A 7,255-nucleotide genomic window follows, 5' to 3' on the forward strand; every position below is an offset into this window, starting at 1 on the left:
CTTTATCCACCATAAAATTTGCCTGTTTTAGACATGTCATTCTCTGATTTTTAATAAGTTTACTGAATTGTATGATTGTTTTCACAATTCAGTTTTGGAATGTCTCCCCCAAAAGATCTCTCCTGCCCATTTACAGTTAATCCCCTGGAAGCCAGTAGTCTGCTGGTCTACTTTCTGTCTCTACAAATTTGCATTCAAGTGCTTTCTTTTTGAAGTGATCCCTTTCCAGTATTCTGGCCTGGAGAATTCCATGGACTGTATAGTCTGTGGGGTCACAAAGAGTCAGACACCACTGAGCGACTTTCACTTCACTTGACTTCACTTTCTGGCTTTCAGCTGCAGAGTGCCTTGGGGGTTTTGTTGCCCCTCCGTCAACGCTGGCGGCACTGCTAAATCCTGGCTCATTAAACCGGAAGTACCAGCCTGGGATAATATGTCTGAGCTCACTCTGAGAGTCAGGCTGGGGATGGTCCTATCTTACCCTTACTCCAGCTTAGCAGTTCCGAGACTCCATCAGATTACAGAGGAGGGTGTGAACTGTGGTTTCCTTTATCTTTAAATAACAACTTCCTCTGTTAGGCTGGCGTGAAGATGGCGCCAGACAAACCAGACATTGATTCTGCTGGTCCCACTGCAACCAGACAAGGCAGGAGGTGGGGGGATGGGCGGCCTTCCTGTATTTAGAATGCTCCTTCTTGCCTGTCACTCCTTGTGAAATCTGGACATAGATAAAATAGGAGAAAAGACCCTCCTTGCTGGGCCACACCAAGTCAAGTCCATAGGCTGTGATGTTCCTTTCTCTCCCACGAAGTGGGGGAATGGGAAGAGGATGGGAAGGGTATGACAAAGCAGGGTCCAGGCTCCATTCCTGTCTTGCGTCCCAGCCCTGCTGACATCTGATTCAGCTCTGTCCCCCATCTGGGTTGCTACATACCCCACCTGAGAGGCAAACAGCCAAAAAGAGCATATCAGAGGAAAGGAGTTGGCCGTGTCTGGGAGGTACGTCCCAGCTGCCTCACCAGATGCAAGGCTGACAGGGTGCTCATCCGACCTGTGGAGACTTAGAGAAGGAGAGAGAAAGAGGAGTCACTCAAGACCATGTGGTCTAACGGCAGATCTGAGTCCCCAGGGCAATGAGAAGAGGTTTTAAAAAAGAGAGAGACGATGAATTACTAACTGCAAATGAGAAAAACATCATTTTCGTCCTCTAACTAAGGCAACGTGCACCCCAGCAGTGGAAACCCAGGGCTGCTGATATGACCAAAGCCCTTAAGTCAGCTCAAGGCTCTGCTTCCAAGGGTGCCCCATACAGATGAGCCAAGAAGGAAAAAAGCCCCGTCTTCTTCATCATTTTGAGAGGGAAACTGTAGCTTCTGGTGAAGAGATTTGTCCCAGGTTCAGCTCTCAGCTCTGCCCCTCCCGTTCTGCGGGTGCTTGACCCGTAACGGGAAAAGGATCTGAAAAAGAGGGGATATGTCAATCTATGGATGTGTAACTAGTTCACTTTGCTGTGCAGCAGAGAGTAACACAACATCAAAATTCAACTATACTCCAATAAAAAACTTTTTTTTCTAAGTGAGACGTGGCCAAGATATAGCAGGGAAGGAATGATGGGGAAACTGGGAATCAACTTACAAGGAAGCTGAGCCCAGTGCTCTGTGCTGACCTAGAGGGGTGAGATGATGGGGGTGGGAGGGGGGCTCGAGAGGGAGGGGATACACGTCTAACTATGGCCGATTCACATTGTCGTACAGCAGAAACTAACACTACATTATGAAGCAATTATAATCCAGTTTAAAAAAAAAAGAATTTTTTTTTTAAATTTCAAGGAGGCAGACATGGCCCCAAAAGAGAACAAACAGCTCTCCCCACACAGAGAGAAGTTACAAATATGAATGATTTTGCGTTTTGGGGTCTTGACCTCCAGGAAGTCCCATTTATGAATCTGGAAAAGAAGACAGCAGGAAAGGACTCACAGAAGTTGTCTCTAATGTTAACACAGTAAACAGGGCTCTCAGCACTGTTGCACCGGGGTCTCTGGGCAGCCCCCTACTCATTCTTCCTCAGAAGGTCCTTTGATGGAGTTTTACAGACAAAGAAGTTGGCCACTTTGGGGGAAAGTTTCAATGATTTGCCCAAGGTCACACTATTTAAAACTAGAAAAACAAAAAACCCACCAATCTCAGTACAATCTGAGGTTAGAGTCCCTCCAGGAAATGATGAGGTGCTGAATGGATACAAATTAGTCTGATAAATCTGAACAGGAAGCTAATGAAATTCACACAGGAAAATGGTTAGAGGCAAGGGTTTAGCAGCCCCAAAGTCACCACCCCTAAACCACAGGTCTGATCTGAAATAAGGAATGCCACCAAGATTAGCAATAATAATTAACACCCACAGAGCATTCACAGATAGGCAACAGTCTATCAACTATACATGCCTTAAAATATTTAAATACTTTAAATATGCATATTTATTTAAAACAATATTAATGAGAGTTCTAGAAGGCATTTGCTTCCAAAACAAAGCATATTAAGAGCTTTAGTAATCTGCTATGATGGTGTGTGTGTGTGTGTGTGTATGTGTATGCTCAGTCATATCCGACTCTTTGCAACCCCATGGACTGTAGGCCACCAGGCACTACAATTCCACTCTGTTCATGGAATTTTCCAGGCAAGAATACTGGAGTGGGTTGCCTTTTCCTAGTCCAGGGAGATCTTCCCAACCCAGGGATTGAACCTGTGCCTCTCGCGTCTCCTGCATTGGCAGGCGGATTCTTTACCACTGCGCCACCTGGGAAGCATAGTCTGCTATGATAGGCCAGATGATAACAGCAAGGTTGTAGCCTTGGCACAGGGCAGATCGAGGGCTGCTGAGTAGATGTATTTCTGTGTTTACGTTTTATGTAGGGAAGGTCTGAACTCAGGAAATGGGCTGAATTCCAAGTGGTTCTAGGGGCATGCAGGAAGCTCCTTACCCACCAGTAAGAAAGGTCTACAGTCTTTCTATGATGGTAGAACTACATATGGCACCCTGGTGGCTCAGACAGAAGAGAGTCTGCTCGCAGTGTGGAAGACCCAGGTTCGATCTTTTGGTGGGGAAGATCCCATGGAGAAGGAAATGGCAACCCACTCCAATATCCTTGCCTGGAGAATCCCATGGACAGAGGAGCCTGGTGGGCTACAGCCCACAGGGTTGCAAAGAGTCGGACACAACTGAGCGACTTCATTTCACTGATGGAAGACCAGCCCTGCTGGCAAGTCTCAATTCTCAACCATCTTCCGTTTTTCTGGAAACTTCACCAGGTATCACGAACATCTTGCAGTGGAACTCCCTGTATGTTTCATAAAATGTAGAGTATGACCTCCAACTGTTTCTTCCTGCCTGGAAATGTGACGGTTCTCTATTTAGAAGTACCCCTGCTTGCTTTCCCTGGGCTTGCAAGTGACTGTGTGAAACCCTGGCTTTTTCCGCCAATTGAGACGCAGCTTAAGAGATGTTTGTAAGGGCTTGGGTTTTCTCCATATCATGAGACGATGGTCTTTCTCTGAACTTCCCCAGAAACTCATTGCCCCCTGGGGACTTACCCAGGGAGGAAGCATGTTCTTTTGCAAAGGCTGAACCCAATCGAGCATGCATAAAAAGATTTTGTGAGCCACGGTGTACAAACATGAAACCATCTTATCTTAAAACCCCAGTTGGCAAAGCATCGCCTAGAACTCCCATGGCGGGTAAGAGGGAGGGAGTTACAGTCTATCTCCTTTAGGATCTAACCCCAGAAAGAGTACATGCTCATGGTCTTTCAGTTGTGTGTGTTGGAACAGAGTCCTGGGAACAGACCTGAATGGCTAGGGTAGAGAATCCCAAATTGGCAAGAGGAGTTCTTACTCGAGTTGTGCAATGCTTTGTCTCTTTTTCATGGAAAAGCCCATCGGTTCTATAAGTGGGAAATTAATGGTTAATATTTTTTTAATAGCAGTGTTCAAAGCAAACACCATCTGTGGAGTGTCACCACGGCTGCTGGCTTCACCATCCCCTTCTGCTTTGTCCCTCTGACCCTTGCAGTCACAGGCAGGGCTTCAGCTTCTTGTAGCTGTGCACTGTTCCCCGCTAAGGTGCCCTCATGGCAGGCTCCACCACCCCACCATCACCCCATCTCCTCAGTCAGTGGTGGAGCCCTCAGTAGCAGCTACAGCCACTGCCGTGACTATGGCCACTTTAGAGGGAGCCGTCAGTGCGTCTTCACCAGCTTCGCTGGCACTGCACCCCGACTGCAGCCACTGTCGGTGGGCACTTGAAGTATCAGGCATGACCAATGTGGCATCCAGAAGTGGACACATCCCGGCAAGGAGGCCAACTGGCCATGAAGCACGAAGGATAAAGAGGATGGAGAGGGTGCTTTGAGAATGGTGATGTCAAGAGATGGGTCGATGGCAAAGCAGATGAGTGCACTCGTGACCCTGACGGCCCCCAGGAGGCCAATCGAGCCTCAAGAGGAGGGATGAGAGGAGGAGAGGGCAGAAATGCAGGTGAAGAGTCATGACGTGGCACGGTGGTGAGGACATACCACTTGGTCTTGGATGGCTTTCCCCTGTAATTGAGGATTTTGTATTTGCAGCTGTGTGGTTTGACTTTGCTGATGATGATAAAGACTTCAGCCTTGTCTGTGCTGGCTGCCCATTCAGTCCATGCCATGTGTCGTGAGCTGAACTGTCTTCATCCCATAAGTCAAAGTCCTGACCCCTAGGACCTCAGAAGGTGACCGTATTTGGAGACAGCAGCTTTATAGAGGTAATCGAGTTAAAATGAGGTCATTACCGTGAGTACTAATCCAATAGGACCAGGATCTTTTTAAAAAGGGGAAATCTGGAGGCAAACAGGCACCCAGGAAGAACACAAACTAAGGAAAAAGGCAGAGACTGAGGTTGTGCTTCTACAAGAAAAGGAACAAAAAGTACAGATGAACCTGTTTGCAAAGCAGAATTAGAGACAGACATAGAGAACAAATGTATGGACACCAAGAGGGGAAAGGCAGGGTGGGATGAACTGGGAGATTGGGATTGACATATACACAACTACTTTGTATAAAGAAGGCTGAGCACTGAAGGACTGACGCTTTTGAACTGTGTGTTGGAGAAGACTCGAGAGTCCCTTGGACAACAAGAGAGCCAACTAGTCCATCCTAAAGGAGATCAGTCCTGAATATTCATTGGAAGGATTGATGCTGAAGCTGAAGCTCCAATACTTTGGCCGCCTGATGCGAAGAGCTGACTCATTTGAAAAGACCCTGATGCTGGGAATGATTGAAGGCAGGAGGAGAAGGGGACGACAGAGGATGAGATGGTTGGATGGCATCACCAACCCAATGGACATGAGTTTGAGCAAGCTTTGGGAGTTTGTGATGGACAGAGAAGCCTGATGTACTGCAGTCCATTGGATCGAAAAGAGTCGGACATGACTGAGGGACTGAACTGAACTGAACTGAATGGGAACTGACTGCAGAGCATTAACCTACTCGGTGCTCCGTGGTGACCTGAAACAGAAAGAAATCCAAAACGAGGGGATGTATGTATATGTGTACCTGATTCACTTTGCTGTACAGCAAAAAATAACACAACATCGTAAAGCAACCATAGTCCAATAAAATTTTTTTTTGTTTGTCAGCAAGCCACCAAAATCTAGGGGAGATTCATAAACAGAGTCTTCTTGATAGTCTTCAGAAAAAAAAAAAACAACCCTGCCAACAACTTAATCTCATCTCCAGCCTGAAGAACCGTGAGACATAAATCTCACAATTTACTGCTGTTTAAGCCACCCCGTTAGTGGTACTTCATTATACCATCCCTAGCAAACTAAGACTTCATCAAGTTCCCCCATACAGACTGTGCCCAAATAGAACTCACATTCTACTAGGAACTTGTTGATCTTGCTAAAGAGCATGCTTGTCTCAACCAACCTCTGTTAGATAAGGGGATAAAGTCCTCGTTGTAACATAAGAGCCTGGAGAATGTGAATTTAAAAGAAACCAAGAGCTGAAGAGAGAACTGCTTGAGGGAAGGAAGGAGAAGGCAAAGCTGGAGGAGAGAAGGTTGAAAGAAAAGGTGATCTTGCAAGAGTGGTTCTTGACCCCGGTTGCATGTTAGATTCACCTACAGTGGGGAGGTACGGTGATGTGAGAGGCTACACCAAAATCACATCAGAACCTGGGCTGTAGGAGCCAGACATCAGTATTTTGTAAAGCTCTCCAGTGTGCAGATCTCTGTGACTCCAATGTGCAGCTAAGGTTGACAACTGTTGTCTGGAGAGTTCCTCATTTTTGGTAAACTGTGTTTTAAAATGTTTAAAAACATGCTGAAACTATTCTACTGCTCCCGAATAGCCCAGAATTATGTTTTCAGAATAGCCCAGAATCATGTTTTCGGATGTTGGTGAGTCTATGATTTTCACAGCGGTATTTTTTCTTGAACCTAATGGTATTTCACAAATGAGGTGCTGAAAGATAAAATGTGGCCAGCCTAGGAGTTTGAGATGAAACGTACACACTCGTATAATTAAAATGGATAACCAAAAGGCCCTACTGTATTAGCACAGGGAACTCTGCTCGATGTCATGTGGCAGCCTGGATGGAAGAGGAGTTTGGGGGATAATGGATACATGTTTACGTATGACGTAGTTGCTCTGCTGTCCACTTGAAACTAGCACATTGTAAAATCCGCTACACTTCGATATAAAATAACAAGTTTTAAAAAAATAAAGTTTAAGAAAATGAGGCCAGCCCACTCATTCTGGTTTCTTCTCCAGAGGAACAGACAAGCCAGGCTGAGTGGTGCGTCAGCCTGCCCTGGAGAAAAGGAAAGAAGGCCGCTCGGAAAAGTGACAGAAGGCAGTAAAGATGCAAAGGACATGGAAATGTCTGAGCAGTGAGTAACTTAGCTTCCCTTTGGGCTTTCCTGGTGGCTTAGATGGTAAAGAATCTGCCTGCAATGCAGGAAAGCCAGGTTCGATCCCTGGGTTGGGAAGATCCCCTGGAGAAGGAAATGGCAACCCACTCCAGTATTTTTGCCTGGAGAATTCCATGGACAGAGGAGCCTGGCGGGCCGCAAAGGGTCGAACATGACTGAGCAACTAACACTTCCACTTCCACATCAGCTTCCCTTTGTCATTTCTTCAATTATTCTTGAGAGTGGAGATCTGGATACTTGTGTTGAAGCTACCTCTGCTGTAGATTACAAATCAGAGCACTTTCTCCAAGACT

The sequence above is a fragment of the Bos javanicus genome, chromosome 26 (assembly GCF_032452875.1).
Source record: "Bos javanicus breed banteng chromosome 26, ARS-OSU_banteng_1.0, whole genome shotgun sequence".
NCBI lineage: Eukaryota > Metazoa > Chordata > Mammalia > Artiodactyla > Bovidae > Bos > Bos javanicus.